Source organism: Hippopotamus amphibius, chromosome 13 (assembly GCF_030028045.1).
Source record: "Hippopotamus amphibius kiboko isolate mHipAmp2 chromosome 13, mHipAmp2.hap2, whole genome shotgun sequence".
In the NCBI taxonomy this organism is placed as follows: domain Eukaryota; kingdom Metazoa; phylum Chordata; class Mammalia; order Artiodactyla; family Hippopotamidae; genus Hippopotamus; species Hippopotamus amphibius.
The window spans coordinates 13,221,544-13,243,948 of record NC_080198.1 but is presented as its reverse complement, the minus strand read 5'-3'; the positions used below and the strand labels follow the sequence as shown (position 1 = coordinate 13,243,948).

General features: G+C 34.8%; 1 protein-coding gene across 5 annotated transcripts in view; it reads left to right on the top strand.

The window, feature by feature from the left end:
• CNTN4 (contactin 4) overlaps positions 1-22,405 on the top strand; it is a 780,243-nt gene that overhangs the window by 64,913 nt on the left and 692,925 nt on the right. The window lies entirely within an intron of this gene.

The window sequence follows — 22,405 nt, the reverse complement described above, 5'->3', positions numbered from 1 at the left end:
CAACCCACCCCTCTCTCTATACCTATATCTGTATCTATTCATCCATCCATCCACACATCCACATACATACTAGACCTTTAAAAACATTGTAAACCTGTATTTTGATGTTATAGTTAGTCTATACATCGATTTTCTTATTGATTAGAAATATGAGTACTTTGCTTTCTTCAAATTTATAGAAACTAAAAATATAGTGAAATCTGAATGGAAAATAGCAGAATCCTAACCATAAAGGGTCCAGTTAGCTTAAAAATACATGTTTACTAAACAAGGCTTGTCAAGATATACAAAAAGAACAGGAGAAAGAAACTGCAATTTCTAAATAGGACAACTGCCCTAAAATATAAGTGATGTTTAAATTAGATGTCTTATAGTCAAAATATCTGGTAAATATGTGAGTGGGATACATTACAGCTGATTAGGTTATACATTTACATTTACAATAGAGCACTTTTTTTTTTCATAGAACATAGTGGAAGCTGTAAATATCTCGGGATTGTTCAAGGACATAATAGAACATGTGTTTAGTTTTGTCTGGGTAACATTTTGAAAGGGGCATAGAGAACTAGAGAATGCTTAAAATACAGAGAAAAGATTAATCACAATGTAATGAGAAATGTTTAAAGCAACCAGGAAAGGTTTAGTTTAGATGAGTTTAAATTCAGGAATGGCATTTTTGTGTACAAACACTAGAGGGGTTATCAGTGCAAATTGAATGCCTTGATTATAGTGTTAAGATAAAACAAGGAATTGTAGGTTAAAAGGTGAGGAATGTCATATCTGTCATATGACAAACATTGCTGTGAAGAAGTTTATGGCATATTCTTTCTCTGGACCTCTTTGTCCAGAGACTGGACATTTACCTAGTAGCAAGGTTATTGTAGAAATGATTTTATCATGTGATGATGCTTGACTAGATTACCTTTAAGGCTATTTCCAGCTTGGCAATTAAATATGAATCCATAGACTTGAACAAATAGGGGCCTTAATGCCGTTCTATCCATTGTTGCTCTAGGATATAATGTGTGAAAAAGATTCTGTTTTACAATAGCACATTAGTAAACCTGAAGTTTGCAAGTGGCTGTGTGATTATAATTTGGTTATAATTGGTAGTGAACTTAGTAAACTTCATATTCATCTCCTGATGTTTGAATTCTATTACAAGAGTAAAAAGCTAATAAATTTTGCTAATAAAATTTTAAATGAATAAGTCGAGAATTAAGATCTCATTTTGGTTGTATTAATTTTATAAAGAGATATGAGGAACAGAGGATTTCAATTACTGGCAATTTTGACAGAGACACTGACATCTCATAATGCAGTGGGAAAATTGACAGCAGAATTAGCAAATAAATTAGAGGAGATGTTAGTAGAAATAAGGTGGTCTGGATTTGAAAAGAAAACAAGGGAGGGAGGAAATTGCTATGAAGGCAGGCTAAAAAAACTGGGAAAGATTGCAACTTGCAGAGATCTTCAAATAGTTTAGGTTTGGGATGGAATAGACTAAGCCATAGTAAGTATAAAACAGAAAATATATCACAAATGCATTGTTATAAGTAGAAGGACAGTAAGAGAAGTATGAATCTGAAAACCAGAATTAAGGAAAAAAACTCATTTTCTGTACTTGTTGGAAGAGAGCTGGTAAATGTTATATGACCATATAAATGAGGGAAAATAGTTTGCTACTCAAGTAAGTTGTTTGTTCAGTAATGTAGCGAAGGTGGAAGAAGAGCTAGAAATTTCAAGGAATGGAGTGAAATGAAGGCAGTGCATACAAGTATTAAAGATAGATAGTGAGGTTAAAGGTACACAGAACCATCTTAGGGCTAGAAAGATCTTATAAATCGTTTACTCCGGCTCCCTATTCAGTGAGTGGACCTTACTTAGCCTCATAGTCCTGAAAAGTGCTTACTTAATACAGACTCAAAAGAGGGAATTTATTATTTTATAACACATTCTAGATTTAAATAGCTTTTATTTATAAACTTATATACTATCCATGTGTTTATATATGATACATTATAAGCTATTTGTATTATAGAGATGCAAAAAGGAAAACATCAATTAACTTTTGCCCAATTTTATCCAAGTTAAAACTCCTTTTAGGTAAACCTCCTGCAAATTGATGGGGAATAGGACAATGACATCCTTTTTTTTTTTAATATGTTGACATTTGACTTCTCATCATAAACATAAGTAGGTGAGAGAGGTAAAACCAGAAAAAGTAAGCAAAGACTGGTAGTTGACCTGGCAGGTAGCACAAATTCTACCAGGAGTAATCTCTTATGACACATGGAAACTGGTGCAGAAGGAAGCAGGCGAAGAGAATGAAATTGATGAGGAAGAAGCCCAGCAGTGAGGCTGACATCTCAGCAGGGGCAGGTGTACACTGGTGTGAACAGATTGAATAAGGGCTTTCTCTGTATTCTCTGAAAATTGCAGACAATTTATGTTAAGTTCACTCAGATCCTCTTCTTAGAGAGCCTAGCTGATCTGAAGATGGGCCAGTTGGAGAAAGGAACAGCAGTGGACACGCTGGTAAAGGAAGGGACAACAGACTTAGGTCAGGTGGGGGTGTTGTGGGGATAGGAGACCAAGTCCTCTAAACATGAGTTGGGTAAATGTCATGGTTGTGCATAGAAGGATCAGCCTGGGTTAGACCTGTGTCTTCCATTGCTTAGAGGTATCCTATGCAAGTTACCTTTTCTGTGCTTAGTTCTCTCATCTGTGAAATGAGGATAATCATTGTACCTACATCACAAGGTTGGTGCTAGGATATTATATGTAAAGCACATAGTATGGCACCTGGAACATTTATGATGTTCATTAAATACTGTTAATAATAAAAAGCAAGGCATGAAGGCATCTGCTTTTAGTTGACATTCATAGAACACGTCACGGAGGGTGGTTGACTCACATGTGACCATCTTTTTGGTCTTTTCAAATCTACGTGTCATTTGAGTTTAGGCAGCTCTCAACTGCCTCCAAGCCTTGCTTCTCACCCTATGGAAATAAAAAGAAAAATAAGATAATAAAGACCAGACTGTGAATCAATTTAGGGGCCTTTTGGGACTATCTTTAGTTTTGAGCCTCTTTCTAATTTTCTTATACATCAAATGACTCTTCTTTTTTTCTTTTTTTTCTGCATCACACATTTATTTTATTTTTTTAAGCTCTTTATTGGAATCTAATTGCTTTATACTCTTGTACCACTTTTTGAGGTGCACCAAAGTCAATCAGCTGTATTTATACACATATCCCCATATTCCCTCCCTCCCGCGACTCCCCCCAGAGGGCCGGGACAGGGAGGGTGCGGGGCAAATGACTATTCTTATACATGCAAAAAGTATAAGTTGCCACAAGAGTGGCTGAATAACATATTAAGAATATTTCATTATAACGTAGTTCTATCTGAATGTCCGATGGTTGGAAAATTAAGACTACTTTATTTGAAAACTTTGAAGTATAGTGTTGCTAGTTTTAGAACTTCCGTTGTTGCTGTCTCAAGTGCCTTGAGGTTTGACCTCTGAGCCAGGTACTTGCTGAAATGTTTTAACTTACCTGACATGGTGGAGTAACATGAGCTGGATTTACCTTTCTGCCTCATGTAGGAACACCAGAAAGGGGGCGGGGGGAACAACAGTTTTCAGATAGTGAAAAAGAACAGGCAGCATAAAACAATGATCCCAGAAGTGAAGGGCAGCCGACGAGGTCAGTACAGGATTATCCTGGCTCCTGACCTAGGGAGAGCCTCCAGGTCACAGCACAGGAAGAGGGAAGCCAGATGCACCCTGAACATATGCATAGTAATTTAAAGAAACTGTTCATTTCAGTTTGCTACATTATGATTTGAGTATCATTACACTGAATTGTGTTTTATAGCATATCCACTTAGGGCCCTTTTCATCTTTTAATTTATACATGTAACTTATTTATTGAGTCCCTAAGTTCTTTGGCTGCAGTTATAGGCAAAAAAACATTAATGAGTTTGATATAAGAAGTCCAGAGGTGACAGTGGCTATAGATGAAATAGAAGTGGACAAATGGTACATCCAAGAGAAAATTTTCAGTATGACTTATTAAATGACTTGTTGAATCAGAATTGGGACGAGATGACTGAAGAGGAAGAGCTGAGCCAGGCTACGCTGGGTCTTGGGCTCCACGTTAAAGATACGTGTATTGATGTGAAGGCATCAGGAGTTTAGGCGGGTGTGAGACCATGGTGCATATACAGTGTCTTGGAATGGTAGCTGGGAAGATAGGCATTAAAATATTTCTGACTTCACACAGATCAAATGGGAGAAAACAAGTCATTTTCCTTTGAATAGAAACTCCAGGTCTGAGCTTTGTTGAGTTTTTTATTGAAATGACCAGATTTTGCAAAGGAAAACTCAAGGCACTAATGGAAATTATTTATGATTTGTGACTGATTTTTATGAAAGTCTTGCATTGTAAAATCCAATCACTCCTCTTGCTGAGCTGCATTTATTGAAAAAAATAGAACTATGTAGGGTGAGAGTGTGTGGTGCACTTTGATCGTGACTCGTGCCACAGCTGCATGTTTGAATAACTGCATCACTTGCCGTTGAGCTATCTGGATCCCATCATTGCAGATAGGATGATTTTCATTTTTTACTCTTCCTCTGCTTTGATTTGTGTTTTACCCTTACCTTGTACCTAAGTACAGTAGAGTTTTCTTGGTGGCAGAGAGTATGTTTGAATAGCATGTTGACTTCCCCAGCAGTGAGTATATAACCTTGGCATTCAATAAATTCTTATTCAGTGATTCTTATGGAGAAACTTCAACCCATGGAGAAGACCTCTCACTATTCAAGAATTTATCTTCAAAATTTTAGCATCATTTAAAAATGATATATAACTTTTGGTGTGTTATTAGACCAGCAGAATCACCCTAGTTACCATTGGTGCCTATTCTCTTCTCATTTAAATATTTGAAGAACAAAACGGGTTTAAAAAATCTCAATAAGAATTTTCCATTATGATTGTTGAATGGATAGCAAAAGATTTTTTTTGTTTGTTTATCCCATATTTTACTATAGGATATCAGATGCTATACAATCATTAAGAGATTCACTGAAGTCTTTATGATAAAGGATTTGGAGGTCTCTAGAATTCTTCTGGGATTTAAGTGATGTTATTTGTGTGGCTTTGTTTTGAACTGTAATGTTTTAATGACGTTATAAAAACATAGTAATATATTAAACTGTCGCATCCTTAACTTCTTTAAAATTTTATTTTATATTAGAGTATATCTGATTAACAGTGTTGTGATAGTTTCAGGTACACAGCACATCATTCCCTGTTTCACTTATGAAAAGTGATATTTGTATTGTGATTTCTGCAGCACTTGTCTGAACCACATATCTTGGTAGCAGATTATGTTTCTCCTAAATTTTACCCTAATTTTTATATGTATATGTTTTCTTTCTCACAATGAATGAACTTCTTAATAGCATAGATTTTTGCAAGATTTCCTTCTGTCACTCCGGATTGCTTTGAGCATAGTGCTGAGCATATTATACCTTGGAATGCTCTTACCTGTTCTAGAATTTCTCATCAATGGAGATATATAGTACGTGCTCTTCTCTATCTGCTTTCTTTGGTTCAACATAACATTTTGAAATTCATGTATATTATTGCATGTATAGGTAGTTTGATCTTTTAAAATTCCTGAGAGTATATACCACCATATATTTTTCCTGTCTCTTATTGTTGGACATTTTTGGGTGTTTGCAGTTCGGGACTGCTAGAAATAAAACTGTTGTGAATATCTGGTACAAGTCTTTTTATGGACACATCCACTCATTTCCCGAAGAGTACAGTTGCTAGAGGATAGGGTAAGTATATGCCCATATTCACTAGAAACTGCCAAGATGTATTCCATATTGATTGTACCATTTTACACTGTCGCCAACAATGCATAGGCATTGTTTGCCCGCACATCCTCAACCTGTGGTAGTGTTGGTCTTTTTAATATTAGCTATTCCAGTGAGTGTGTAGTTGTATTGCACTGTGATCTCAATGTGGATTTTCTTCATGATTGTTGATTACAGTACCAAATTTTAAGGGGCACATGTGTAAATTATCCATTTTATAAAATATTGAAAAATTTTTTCTAGCACAAGAAGCAGCAGTAACTGTCTCTCTCTGTGCCTTTGTTGGCAGTTTAAAAATAGGAGTATTAGTAGTAATATTTGTTTCTCAGAAGAGTAAATGTGATAAATTTTGCCCAGTACTAGACACAGTGCAATCACTCAATAAATTTTAGTTATTATTATAAGATAACCTAATACTTTGTCATGTTATTATCGTTACCATTATTGTTAAGAGGCAGAATGGAATCGTATTTATTACTTGAATTCAAATCTCGGCTTTACCACTTACAAGCTATCTGACTTTGAACAAATTACGTTTTCGTGTTACAGTTTCCTCATTTGGGAATAATATCACATACTGTATAGGGTGGTTGTGATACTAAATGAGTCAGTAGATTATTTGGCACATAGTAAGAGTTATACATGTGCCTGCTGTTAATATTATTAGCAACAGTTTTCATTCCGTTATATATGTGTTATGAGTATATTTCTTTAAATCAGGAGTAGCAGTTTAAACATTTTCACTCTAACATCTTTATGAAATATTAATTTTAATCCTATAATCTGGTTGAAGTATTGATTGAAAGTATAGACAGTACTCTTAGTCTTGAGTTTGTACTAGTTGTCCATTGCCATACTACAACCCCAAAGCTTAGTGGCTTGAAACAACCATTTATGTCGCTTAAAATTCTGGGGATCCACAATTTGAGCTGAATTCAGCTGGTGTTTCCTCTGGTCTTGGATGCACTGCCAGTCAAGTGGCTGTGTTTCTGGGAGTTGACTTGCTTTGGTTAGCGGTGGCACCTAAGACATGTATCTCTCATCACCCAGCCAATTACGCTGGCTTGTTCACATGGTAACTAAGTAGGACCGCATATACAAGATACAGGATGCCTTGAATCTAGTGCTGTGTTGTTCCCACCATGTTTTATTGCCCAAAGCAAGTGGCAAAGTAAACCCAGATTCTGTGGCTATGGAGCTAGACTTCCTGTCATGAGCAGTGATGTGAGGAGCTGCAAAGTTAATGCGGCAAACAGAGGGTAGAGGAATTGTGTCTTTTTCAGTCTACCACAGCTTTGAAAATTTGTCTTACCAAAAATATTATGCAATGCTTGTTAAGAAGAGGGTGTCTCTAATTCTTTCTGTGGAAGTCATTAAAGAGCATTAAAGTCTGGTAAAAAAAAAAATACTGATACCACTTTGACTTATCATCGTTTAAAAGTGATGAATATTCGAAGACTAAAAGGAGGAGACCAAGCTCAAATGGTTCTGCCTGGGAAGAATGATTTATCTCAGGAAGCATAGGTATAAATGTTGACAATTTACCATGACAGTTGAGTCAAATAGAAATGGCAACACTAGCTTTGAGATTCTCTAGGACAAAGGGTAGAAGAAAAGTGAAATGGTCCACAGATACTGCAGCTGACAAGTAGTGTATACAGAAGGGTGTCTGTTTAGTTTATGTTATTGCTTCTTGCCCTATAAAACCTATAACTCCAATGAACTAGAAAATTAGACTTGAAGGAAAAAAACTAGCCTTTTAGATTGTCTTGGAAGATCTTTGCTTTACTAATTGTAGAAGTTCTGTTGAGTTCACTGTATTGATAAATCATGTCACTCCTCTTTTTCTTTTTTTTTTTTTCCTAAACAAAGTGGAGTTTAGTTTGGTTAGGGGAATGGTGATTAAAAAAGTCTTTACTCAGGCCTTTGATTGTAGACATTAACTTCATTTTGAATGCATTGAGGGGTTTCAGAAAACTTTTATGTAATTCTCACCACCTAAGGATCCTATTGACAAAATGTAGATTTAAATCACAGTAGAAATTCAGTTTGAGTGCTTTAAATGTCAGCTATAATGTCTTTCAATGGATTCATTAGCGAGATTTTTCCAGATTTGATGTGAGGTATCAAATAACTTATTTGCAACTATTAGAATACACAGGATGCTTTATAATTTACATCTAAAAAGAATGTAGGACAGGCTGTTTCTATTTTTATTTTAAAATTTCCATCAGAAGGAAATCAAATCATTTCTATAAATCGTATCATAGAATATTGCCCAGTGATGTTAAATACTTTGATGCTTTAACAATTACTTTGAAAATTACAGGATATTTTGAAGATTCTGTTAAAGGTTTATGTTGCCATTTTAAAAAGAAATGCAGTAAAAATAAATAAATAAAAAAGATAATAATCAGCTGCCACCTCCTAAGCACTGCCTACCTTGATCCACATATAAAGCTGCAATTTCCTTGTACCTCTGTCTGATTTAACCCTACCTATTTAATCCCCAAGTCATTAAGGACTTATAAAATATTGTATACTTCTCTTCTTACTTTTATTTCCAGGCTATGTACACATGAATTTAAGCTTTATGATACCAGGGAGTTTTGAGTGTCGTATTGAGAGACATGTACTTAGCAGCTAAAACAGTGCTTAGTACAAAGTGAACACTAAATAGATTTTGAATGAATGAACAATTAAGTGGATAAATGAATACATTTAACGGATCCTTAAAAGAGAATGTAATTAGTAATAAATCATTTTAAATACATATTCCATTTTTTGTTTAAAAATAGTTATAAACGTATAATTTTAACTTGCTCTGATAGGGCTGTCTTCATCTTGTCAGTCAAATTAAAATCCAGTCTCAACCTTTTTCTTGGCATTTAACAGGCTTATTTTCAAACCTGGCTTTTGTCCCTGTAGTTACAATTACTGATAATTATAAGTATATTAATTTTTTAAACATGCAGTACCTCGTCTATTGCTCAGCTCAACTAATTATCTAATTAACCTTGCATTCCGAGAAAGTAGTTCCCTAATTACATTCTGTATGTTTCAAAATGCCCTTGAAACAAATGGGAATTTTAAAATTTGTCCTCCTCTTTGCCTCTCCCCTTTTCTTCTTTTTTCTATCCCTCTGTCTCTCTGTACCTCTGTCTGCCCCTTTCTCTTATAAAACTCAATGGAAAATAAATTTCAAATTCTTTTACATTCAAATTTTAAAAGCCAGTAACCTAGTAATCATGCTTAATATGTACCCAAAGGACTTGAAAACTTATATCTACACAAAATCCTGCACATGGATGTTTATAGCAACTTTATTCATAATTGCCAACATTTGAAAGTAACCAACATGTCCTTCAGTAGGTGAATGGAGAAATTGTGGTACATCCCAACAATGGACTATTTATTCAGCGCTAAAAAGAAGTGAGCTATCAAGCCATGAAAGGACATGGAGGGAACGTAAATTTGTATTACTAAGTGAAAGAAGCCATTCTGAAAAGGCTACATACTGTATGATTTCAACTATACGACATTCTGGAAAAGGCAAAACTATGGCCTCAGTAAAAAGATCAGTATCTGAAACTACAGGGCAGATTTGCTTGTGTAAGGTTCTCAAAATAAGTAGAATCATTTGGGAAGTAGTGCAGTTTTTATCTTAAGAATTAATTTTTCCCTTAAAGTCAGCCTTGAAAATTGCAGCAACACGTGGACATTTATTTTGAGCCCAAATGGTGGAACTAACATTCTCATTTATAACTGAGAATTTTTTTGTTTTCATTTACCCCATAGAAGGGATCAGACAATAGTTAGTGAACCTTCTTGTTTTTTTTTTAAGTAAAAAATTTTGTCAGAGAAACCTGAAAATACCGTGAAGTCTTGCCCATTTGGTGGCTTTCGAATAAGAGCTTGATTTACCTGCAGGAAGTGACAACTTAGTGTATAATCATTTTCAAAATATTATTGGTATTATCTCTCAAATCCGGATTTGTGCTAAGCCATCCTTAATATGTCCTTGACCATTGATTCATTGCAAATTGAAATACGTAAATCTACCAAATGTTCTGTTATTGAATGCTAACTGTATGGTAGTAATGTTGAAATCTCAAATGCGTACAGATGTATTTTTAGTACCCATTACTATAGAATAAAAAAAAAAAAAACTTTGTAATCAAGTGCTAATTATGTGATGTGGAAGAAATCAAAAATTCATATCAATTTAGATTATTATGGCCTGCATTATATCTGTTTATGAATAATCTGTTTTAGCCATTTATTAAGTTATAAATACATTCTTATAAATCTGGTTGACATTTAGATATTTTATAAAACACAATAAATGCCAGAGAAAATTGAATTAAGAGAGCTTGTAATATGCTTTACTACTAGTTAAAAAATTTTTTGCGGCTGTAAATGATTCTGCTCTGTATCAAGAATAAATCTAAGCCCAGACCAGAGAATAAGTTGTTTTGTTTTTTTTTTTTCCTTTTTTCATGCCAGAAGCCTTGACCTTTTTGTTGATAGCTGGTTTTTAACAGTTTCACCTTATGTTTTATTCCTTTTGATTTGTAAGAAATTTAATTATCAGCCTTGAGCAGAAATCATAATCACAGCAAAAGGAGACGAGTCATTTAGGGAATAATACAGAGTTGTTTGAACACAGTGTGAAGCCTGAGTTCGGCTGAGTCAGACGCACATTTCTAATAGAGCATTCATGTCAGAATTCAGACTGGAATCCACTTTGGGCTTCTGTAAGCACTTGCATTGTATGTTTCCTTTAAGGCTGGCTTGGTCTGTCTTTAAAAAAAAAAATCTCTAAGCCATATGACAATAACTAAATTTGAAACTTCTAATTTCTACAGGTTAGCAATCTACTTGACAGAAACTACCAGGGACATCAAACTGCAGTCTGAAATTGATAAGAGATATATAGTTGGTGCCACTTGTTCTTAGTTATACTAGTGAATATATATTTTATTCTGTCTAATTTGAGGTTGTACTCATTCCTATTTATGTTTTCCTTTGGGAAGGAATTGTTTTAGGATAAGCATACTATTTACTTTGTAAACCTTTGAGTAACTTGGTTATGCAACTTAAAAATAAATAAATAAAAATACATTACAGGGAGACCTTAGTTTGCATTAATTGGTATACCCTAGCTAAAGTCAGTGCAGCTCTTATTTTTGGAATGCAATCCTCCTTTCTAAGATTGATTCTCCTGCCCAGGAAATTGAGAGCCAGGTCATAGTTCCCCTACTTCCATCTAGAGTTCCTCCATCTTTGTCCATTTTTATAATGGGATGTTCATGAAAGACAAAGAACCCACTGTTTCGTCCCAGTGTAGAGGCTGAGCAGGTATTAGTCACTTTGTTCCATAAGAAGGAGCATCTATGGAAATGCTGGGATGTCTTATCAGTAAACTTATTAGTTCATCTAGAGTTTTATTTGTACCTAACAATGCCAAGCAGATGATATGTACTCCATTAATATTTACGAATAAACACATGAATGGAATTTTGAACAAGGAGATGCCCTTTTGTTACACACAATGGCAGCTGTCAGATTTCAGGAGATAACCTGGAAGAAGATGCTTAGCTTAGCAGTAGTAACAGCTCACATTTACTGTGTGAGACATTGTCCTAAATGCTTTACATGCATAAAAATTATTTAGTCTTCAAAACTATGAAGTATAGATAGTTACCATCTCTACTTTCAGATGATATACTGAAGCTGAGAAATAGTATGTCACTTTCCCATCATTGCAGAGCTCTTAAGTGGTAGAGCCGTGACATAAATCCATGGTCTTATTAAGAAAAATAATAGCTTTGTTGGGATATAAGTTACATACCATATATTTCACTTGTTTAAATTGTGCAATTTAATGGATTTTAGTATATTAATAATGAATAATACTTATATCAATTTGTTACCACAATCGATTTTAGAATTTTTTTCTTGTCCCCCTCTCAAAGAAAACAAACAAAAACGCTTGAACTCATTAGCAACCACTGCTCTTTTTCCCTAATATACTATCCCCCCAGTTCTAGGTAACCACTAATCTACTTGATGTCTCTAGAGATTTTCTGATTCTAAACATTTCACATGAATGGAGTCAGAAAATATGTGATATTTCACGTAGCGTAGTATTATTTTCAGGGTTCACCTGTGTGGCATATATCACTACTTAATTATTTATTGAAAAAATAGTTCATTGTATAGATACAGATTTTATTTCATCATTTATTAGTTGATGGATATTAATCCATGCTGTTATAACCACAACTCTCTGCTACCTCTGGCCTATTACTTCGGGTTAACTTCTATAACCACATGAGTTTTTTTTGCACCTGACAGTGTGGACAGCTCAGCTGACTCTTTCAGCACCACCACAGAGGACAGCTCTTAGTGTACTGTTTTAAGAGTCAGAAAGGCACCTCTCATTTAGCCTAGCTGTGATCCTCTGAGAAGTGAATACAGCAAGTCAGCGTGGGTAGGAGCATAGGGACTTCCCCTCTATCTGCCCTCTCAGCTCCCTTCAGCTGAATCCTTACCTCCAGAGTCATACCACTGGAATTTTCAGGGCAGATTGGATACTTGGAAAAAGTGTATTTTGTTTAAATTAGAGTATCACCTTTGGACTTATCCTCTTCAAAGAGAAAATTAGATGATGGCACATTTAGTTGTGTTATTCAAGTTTCCTGCAAATCTTAATTACGTATTAGTAGGTGAGATACACACCGAATTCAGCCTGTTTATCTTTTGATGAGGTGTACAGGATAGTGGTATCAAGAAGGCATCATCTGGGGACATCATCTGTTCATTTATCTGTAATGAGAAGTTAGGAGCTAGTATGTAAAATAGAAAATCTCCCTTATAAAATATTTTCTTTAATAGTTTAGATTTATATGCCTTGTAAATTCATCGTTCACATCAAATTAAACTCCTTACTTTATAGCTTATGTAATAATTATGTAGCTTAGTTATGATGCTCAATTTCCCTGTTACTCAAGTGAATTAGTATATTTAAAGAAAGAAATTAACTGCATATTATAAATATCTCATTGGAAAATATTAGTTTGATTATTAATCTACACCATTTAGGTGCAATGAAACATGTTTAGAGCCAGTTTCTATTAGCAGTTTTTTTTATTTTTTACATGATCGTTGACATTGATTGTGATTAAAGATGGACTGAAGGGAGGGAAAGGGTGTTATATCACTTACGAGCGAGACACTTCACATCTTCTCACTTGAATTCACAACATGATTTAGATGAAACACTGTTGGCCTTGGTAATTATAGGAATAATGAAGGCACAAAGTTGGCTTTATCATGTCATGCGACCTGACCCAACAAATGATGGATCAGATAATGCCCCGTATCCCCAGCATGTATGTTTAACAGAAGTGAGTAAACCGAATGGGACTCTTTCTGCTGTAAACTATGTTATGTGGCTTGAGATCATTGTGTTTCTTTGTGATAGTCTGTTGAGATTGTATCTTTCAAAAGCATCAAATATGCTATGTAAAAAAAAAATGTTAACCAGTGGGGAAACTTATGCAGTTATTTTTTTATTTCTAAACAGCCAATAGAAGCAAAACTGATGTTCTGAAGAGATTAGAAGACTAATAAGTATGATATGGTAGAATTCCCTTACAGGACCATTTCCCCAGTGCTGCTATGGCCTTTATCTTCAGTTTGTACTCAGAGCTGTCCAGTATTGCCAAATCTGACACTTGGATAGTAGCTGTGTGAGTGGGACACAGATTTCCCGCAGTTATCTGTGTTAGAAATTTCTGATGCTACTCTGGCCTGGGTGGTTAACAGCCCAGCCTGGCAGTGCATATTAGGGAAAAGACTCTGTTCAAAGAAAGGAAACATATTTGACAGCTGAAATCAATAGCTCCTCTTTGGGAATTAATTGAAAGTTGTTTTACAATATATTTGCTTCAGGGAAGTCTTTGGGAATTATTTTGCTTTTGTTTTTATTTATTTTTTTGGTTGGTAGTGACTTTTTTGTGTATTTATTTGCTTAATATTTTATATCAACTTGATGTTTAATTTCTAAGTAATGAACTTTATCAGTTGCCAAATTCAGCTTCTCTGCTCTCCTGTGCTGATGTCCTAGCTGCCAGCTCTTAGATTCCTCTTGCATAGTCCTTCCTTTTTATGTAGGCCAATTCACAAATTATACTGATGCTTTCATAAAAATATTTTTGTGGATTTCCTTTTTTGTATTGAAATATCATTCATGTACCATAACTTGACCTTTTTTTAAAGTGTACAATTTAATGTTTTTTACAATACAAAGTTTTGCAACCATCACCCGTATTGGATTTCAGAATATTTTCAAAGCCAAGACAAATGCAGGGTCCATTAGTAGCCACTCCACACTTGCCTCTCCCTCAGCCCCTCAGAATCATTAATCTATACTCTGCTTCTATGAATTTGCTTAATATGGACATTTAACATAAATAGTATAAACTATGTAGAGGTGTAGGTCTGGTTTTTCACTTAGCACTGTGCTTCATTTTCATCTGTGTGGTAGCAAGTATCTGTACTTCATTCCTTTTTATGGATGAATAAAAAGGAATGCATTGTATGGCATACAACAGTTCGTTGATTCATTCATTACCTGATGGACATTGGCATTGTTTCCATTTTTTACTATTATGAGTAATGCTGCTATGAACATTTTTGTATACTTTTTAAAAAATATTTTATGTATTTAATAATAATTACTATTATTTGGCTGCATTAGATCTTCGTTGCTGCACGTGGGCTTTCTCTAGTTGTGTTGAGCAGGGGCTACTCTTTGTCGCAGTGCAAGGACTTCTCTGTGCCATGGCTTCTCGTTGCAGAGTATGGGCTCTAGGCATGAGAGCTTCAGTAGTTGCAGCGCACGGGCTCAGTAGTTGTGGCACGCGAGCTCTAGAGCACAGGCTCAATAGCCGTGGCACATGGGCTGAGTTGCTCCACGGCATGTGGGATCTTCCTGGAGCAGGGATTGAACCCATGTCCCCTGCATTGACAGGCAGATTCTTAACCACTGTGTGACCTAGAAAGTCCTCTGTGTACAAATTATTGTGTGGGTATATTTTTTATTCATCTTGGATATTTTATTGGACCTTATAGATGCTTTTAATGAATTCCAAAGAATTTTCTGTATAGAAGAGCATGTCGTCTGCAAATTGAGATAATTTTACTACTTCCTTTACAGTTTGGATGCATTTTATTTCATTTTCTTGCCTAATTGCCCTATCTAGAACCTCCAATAGTGTTGAATAGAAGTGGCAAGAGCAAACATCCTTGTCTCGTTTACCACCGTGTAAGGAAGGCTTTCATCCCTTCACTAATAAGTGTGGTGTTTCCTGTGGATTTTTTGTGGATGACCTTTAACAGGTTGAGTAAATTCTTTCTTCCTTGAGTGTTTTTTATCACAAAAGGGTGTTGCATTTTGTCAGATGTATTTTGTGCATCTATCAAATAATTATGTGGCTTTCGTCCTTTAATACATTAATATGGTATATTAAATTGACTAATTTTCATATATTGAACAAACCTTGTACTCCTTGGATTAACCCACTAGGTCATAGGTTCTTTTTATATCTTGCTAGATTTGGTTTGTTAGTGTTTTGTTGAAGTTTTTTTGTGTCGGTCTTCATAAGGGGTATTAATCTGTAATTTTCTTTCCTTATGATTGAGATGTCCTTAACTAGTTTTGGTATTAAGGTAATACTGGCCTAACAGAATGAGTTGGGAAGTGCTTCCTCGTCTATTTTTTTTTTTTTTTTTTTGAGAATTTCATTAAACATTTGGTAGAATTCACCAGTGTAGCCTTCTGTTCATGGGCTCCGCTGTGGGAATTTCTTTATTACTAATTCAGTTGCTTTAGTGGCTGTATTCAGATTTTCTATTTTTTCTTGATGCAGTTTTAGTAGTTTTATGTCTTTGTGGGAATTTATCCATTTTATTAGGTTATCTAATTTATTGGCACACAGGAATTCATAGCATTCCCTTACAATCACTTAAAAAAATATGTGGGAGTTTGGATGTAGTCTCTCCTCTTTCATTCTTAATTTTAGGATTTTGAATCTTCTCCACTTCAAGAAAAATCAGTATAGCTGAAGGTTTGTCAACTTTATTATCAAAAACAACTTTTGCTTTCATTGATTTTCTCTATTGTTTTTCTCTTTAATTTATTTTCTGCCCAGTCCTCATCGTCTCTTCCCTTCTGCTAACTTTTAGGTTTACTTCGCTCTCTGCTTTCAGTGTCTTAGGGTGGCAGTTTAGGTTGTTGATTTGAATGTTTCTTCTTTTTTAATATAGGCACTTATAGCTATAAATTGCTCTCCAACACTGCTTTATCTGTGCTTTATAGGTAAGCATACTGTGCCATCATTTTCATTCATCTCAAAGTAATTTCTCTTGTACTTTCTTCTTTGAGCTTGTGGTTATTTTGGGGGAGTTATTTAATCTCCACATATATGGAAATTTCCCAAATTTGCTTTTGTGCTTAATTTCCTGTTTCATTATTTTGTGATCAGAGGACATATTTTTTGTGATAGCAGTTTTTTTTAATTTTTGAAACCTGTTTTATGACATTTTGTAGTCTATATATAAGTCCATAACGTAATAAATAGCTTATAGACCTCTTATAGACTGATAATACTTCCATTTACAGTTGAGACAAATATATTTTCTGTTGGTTTGGGATAAAGTTTTCTGTAGATTTTGTTGGTCTAGTTTGACTATAGTGTTGTTAAAATCAACCATTTTCTTGTTGGTCTTCTAATTTTCTTTCCACTCCTGAAATTGAAGTTGCCAACTGTTATTGTTGAATTGTCTATTTATCCTTTCACTTCACTCAGTTTCCCTTCATGTACTTTGCATCTCTATTTTAAGTATATATGTGTGTATATATATACTTATGTTTATTAATTTTTATATTTTCTTAGTAGATTGCCTTGTTTCATTATAAAATGTTCCTCTTTATCTCCAGTAACATTTTTGGCTTGAAGTATTAAAGCCTGGTATTAGTGATTCCAGTCTAGCTCACTTTTGGGTACCATTTGAGGTATATCATCTTCCATCCTTTAACTTTCAACCTATTGTGTGTTTGAATCCACATCCTTTCCCTTGTAGATAGCATACAGTTGGATCATGATCCTTTTAATCCATCCTGCAAATTTCTACCTTTTAATCTCCTTACATTTAATGGTATTATTCATAAAGTAGGCTTTAGATCTGCCTTTTCATTATTTTCTATGTGTCTTATGTCAGTTTTGCTTGTGACCCTACTTATGTCTCCATTTCCAATTGTCTTCCCTGCAATCCAGGCATTCACCTGGCAGGAACACAACAGGATACCCTACTTGGTTTAGGTCGTTAGTGCCATTACAGAATGGAGTCCTAGTGATGGCAGTTTTTCCAGTATGCCAAAAGAAACTAGAATTGTGAATTTTTTTGATTTTACTCAATTTTAAAATTTTGGAAACTAGTTTAGATTTTAAAAGCATTGTTGTGGGTTGAACAAGCTATATCTACTGGGCAAATAGAGCCAAAGAGGAAACCATTTGCCACCTGTGTTTTCCATATTTGGAAGGCCTCAGAACCAGCTCAAGTCTGGCATGCTTACTTTTATATGTTGTCTTTACACACTTAAATAAATCCTACCTGCCTATAAAACAGTCAGACAATAATAGTAAAAACTACCTTATATTAAACACTTGAAAGTATATGGGTACATTCATGTCATAACTCTTTTTATCCTAACTTGTTTCAGTTGTCAGATGGAATATGTGAAAAACTTATCAGACACCAATTAAATATTCCAAGATCTTCTAAATGTTAGAGTTTTGGGAACCACCTGCATGAGTGGGAAATAAATACATTTTGGATTGAGACTTTGTGATAAAAGGGATGAGTGTTGGAACAACAGTCAAATGACAGGCTTTAGCCTGTCTTCAACGAATTTTCTAGGAGCTTTTCAAGTTTCCCACTCTTGAAGACTTGAGTTTTCTCTTATATAAAATGAAAAGGTTAGCCTTGATGATTGTAAGATTCCCATTTTTAGAGATTAACGTTGTTTCACCATGAATGACACTGTGGAGCTGTGGAACTCCTACATGAAGAAACTTCTACATGAGACATTTTTGTCATCAGTACAGCATGTACATGGGTGAACAATGCAGAATGTCTGTCATTCACTATTCCTAAAACTAATGTCTTATGTGACTTACAAAGCTACTGGAGAGACATTTATAGCATAAGGATTGCATTCCTGCTATTTCACCCCAGCATATTCTGCTTCATCATACAACATCCTTATTTTCATGAGGGTGAGTCAAAAATTATCTGCACTCTGGTTATATTAAAACTTCTGTAAATTCTACAGCCAGAGTGCAGGTAATTTTTGCCTCAGTCTCGTAGTTTTATGCCATCAGCTGTAGCAAATGTTTGGCCTAATATATACACCACTACTTGCTCCCTTTAAAAATGGTTTATTTCATACCCCAATGGCATATTAAGCGTCTGTGTATCTTTAGATGTCCCTTGATATTTTAACTACAATTACCATGATTATCTGTGGATATGAAAGCCTTTTAACCCTCTACCACCTAGGACTTGCTGTCTCTGCTCCCACTTGTTTTCTATTATCCTATAGAAATAAAAGGATTGTCTTTGAAATACTATAAAATGTTTTTACTGCAAGTGCTCAAGTGCACAAATCTGGTTAACTCTCAAATGATAGCTATTCAACCTGTCCTTCAAAGCAGTGCATGTATTTTGAAATTTCACGTTTGATTTATAAACAGTCTCCCTTGACTTTATCCTTCTGTTTTTCACACATTTTTGCTCCTTAACAAATGAAAAATAACAGCCAAGGAATGTAACCTAGAATGAAAACATCAGAAACAGAGAGGAAGACTGAATCAAAAACACACCTACCATTCCCCCTTGAAATGACGTTAATGTCTTATTGTATCTGACAGATTTCAGTGAATTTCTACTTGAAGGCTGTTTCTCCATTCCTGATTCAAGCAGTCCCACCTAGCAATAGCAGCAGGAATGAATCACAGTCTCTTCAGAAAGCAAAGCGCTGCGGATGGAGTCGGTGATGGGTTTTTTCCCTTGATTTGAAATACTCTTGCTTCTTTCTGTCAACCCGAGAATAGGATTTTGATTTGTAATTTTATATTGATTTTAATTTGTTTCATTATTGTCTTGGAACTGTTGAAGAGATATATCAAACAGAAACATATTTGACAAACAGAAAGAGGCTTTTCACTGACACAAGCACTGTTGGGTTTTCTTTCTGTTGATGCTTTTAATGACTCTTTGCCAATCTGCTTTTTATCAGCTGCAGTAAAAGTAGTGCATGGAGTGTTAGCTCGAAACAGTCTTGACAGAGAGTGTAGCTGTGCACCTGTGAGGACAAAATGACTGATGCTCTTCTTGGTCACTCAGCAGGCATAGGATTTCAATAGGTTTTCTTCAGTACTCTGGCGTGCTCAGGGGAGTGGGGAGTGTGCGTCTCATCTGCCGTCTACACAGCTGGTTTGTTATGTCAGAGAAAGGCTGCTACACATTATAACACTTTGGAAAACCGTATGATGAGACAATTATTGGGAAAATTGCTTATATGAAAAGTAGTTGAATGGAGATATGTTTTCCAAGCAATTACATTTCTTTCTTAAAACTCTTTGCCCTTCATCTATTGATAAGATAATTTCTCAGGCAATCCTTATTTTCCATAGGTATGAAATTCAGAGGATTCTTAATCAGGGATATGTATCTGGTATAGCATAAGTACTTAATAAATATTAATTGATTGGATGTATGAATAACGTGAGGGTTTTCATGCTGTGAGAAAAAATTTTTTTAAGCTAAAGGGAAGATGAAAGAATGAATTTTTTCCAGTGTTATTATTCTTGTCTCTTTTTGGGTACATGGTAGGGTTGTACTTCTCCCAAAAATGAGGCTGTGGCCAATGGAGTATGAATAGAAGTGACATGAATCACACTTGGATGGCAGGTTTAAAAACCAGTGCCTAGTTGTTTCCCTTCTCACTGTAGTGGAGATTTTAAAAATGTGTTGATACTCTTTTTTAACCCCCTGAATAATTGTGGTAAACAAACATTGCCAACAAACATTAGACATAGAGCATGAATCAGAAATGAATTGCTTTAAGGCCTTGATTTTGATCATATTGGGCTATAACCTAGCTGTTCTGGCTGATAAGAACCTCTTAGTCATCAGCTAGTTTGTTACAAAGATCTACAGGAAATTCTGCATCCCAGTAAGCCAAGAGGAAATTCATCCTGTTAGATCCTGAAATCTGTGTAATATAACACTCATGGTTCTTCATGTAAAAGGTGATGTGACTCAAACGGTTCAGTCCTTTCTAATAACAAAAATGGTGCTTTCTGGAATATTTTGCTTTGTAATACAAACCACATTGTAAGTACGAAGAACATAGTTTTTGAAAAAGAAACTAATTTTTTCCCAAATGTTACAGAAACCTATATTTTTAGATGAGTAGAACTAATCCAGGTATTTTAGGTGCATGCATCTGGGTTTGTGGTTGGTTGTCTTTGGGTGCCTGTTTCTGTGTATGCGTGTATGATGGAGATTGTTTTCATTTATTGTGGACATTGATATAATAAGAACTATAATTGAAAACTAGAGTCATATACTATTAGGAACATAACAAAAATAAAAGTACGACATGTCAAAGCCCTTGAAGTAGGACCAAAATCGTACTTGCAGGCAAATACATAGCTTTAAATAAAATGTCATCATATGACATATTATTAATAAAGTTAAGTTGATGTTCAACTTGAAAAGTTAAAAAAGATAATAAAGCTATAAGAGTAAGGAAAATAATGAAAACCTCATTAGATAATGCAAAAGCAGAAGATAGAGAAATCTGAGAGCCGTGACTTAAAAAAAATGGACATACATAAATTGCTCAAAAGTCTCATGCAGAAAAAATAAGGAAAACATATACATTGGATTAGTAATCATAAGGGGGTTATATTAATACAGAAGAGATTAAAAATGTTAGAGAAATGGATGATTTTTTTTGAGCAATACAAATTATCTAAGTTAACGCAAGTGAAAAAAAAATGTAAAACTTGTCATAATTATCCCCAATAGGATGACACTAGGATACCACCTCAATGGATAAACCACTTGAAATTAATGATAAATGTGTAATTTTGTTACAAAATTGTTTCAGAGTACAGAAATAGAGGGCAAACAAATGTGCTTTATGAAGTGGCATAACCTAGAAGCACCTGGTACAGAGTCGGGCACTGAATAAAAGTCAGTGCTTTTGGTGATAATGGTGGTAGTTCTGAAACCTCTGTCAGACAACGAGCATGCGCAATGCTATTATCTGAATGATTGTGTGGCCTCAGTATTTATATGTTGAAGCATCACCCCTGAGGTGGTGGCATTAGGATATGGGGCCTTTGGGTGTGGATTAGGCTATGAGGATGGATTTCTCATAAATGGGATCAGTGCAGTTATAAAGAGACCCTACAGAGAACCCTCACTCCTTCCACCACTGAGGATTCAGTGAAAATTTTCCTAAAATATAGATCTAGAAAATGTGTTGAGATACCCTGCACTGGCCTATTTTGAGCCAATTAGGAATTTTCTTATATAATAGAAGAATTTGTGGATCAAAAATCAGGAGGCTTCAATTCATGTAATGAAATTACCAGTGATGAGCATTGGTAAATCACTTAGTTTGTGTGACTCTTTGAGTTTCCATCTGCAAACTATAGGCTATATTAAGTAATTTTGAAGATGTGGCTTATCTTTTTAATATGATATAGTTTCCTTTTTTGCATCATAATCTCATGTTACTGGTGAAACCAATAAATTGATAGCTTAAAATATCAGTAGAATAGCTCGTGAATTGTCAATAAATAGATATTAAACACTCTGATGTTTAAAGTTTTTCATTATATGTGACCTGTATGTATCAGTTCATATGTTTGGCAGTAAAATTTTGGTTTGAAAACGCCATTCCCTTTCAAGATATATTTGAGGCATACCCCCTACTTATCTGTCTTACTTAAAGTCTGGAAGGTCAAATTACACTAAACGAGTGGTGAAAAAGGCTCAAAGTGTAGATTGCTGATGATTTAAATAATTTTAACAGACACATTAAAACTCTGGTTCGTGATAAATATTCAGGCAACCCGTTTCCCAAGGGAATGCTCCAAAACAGAGGCATCAGCTGTGGTCTATTGTGAGATCGTTTTTATCCATTTCGTCCACACGTAAAACGTAAAACATCGCATATCATACCACATCTTCCCAGTAATGTGCACATGGCAGTTGCCTTTTGAAGGGTTAAATTTATCCATAGTTTTTTTTTTTTTAATCTTTTAAAGGTGTATTGATGCAAATATTTAAAATAAATAACTCAAAAAATGGAAAAATACATGCAAATTACGTTGAGTTTGAGCTGATATGTGTCTTCC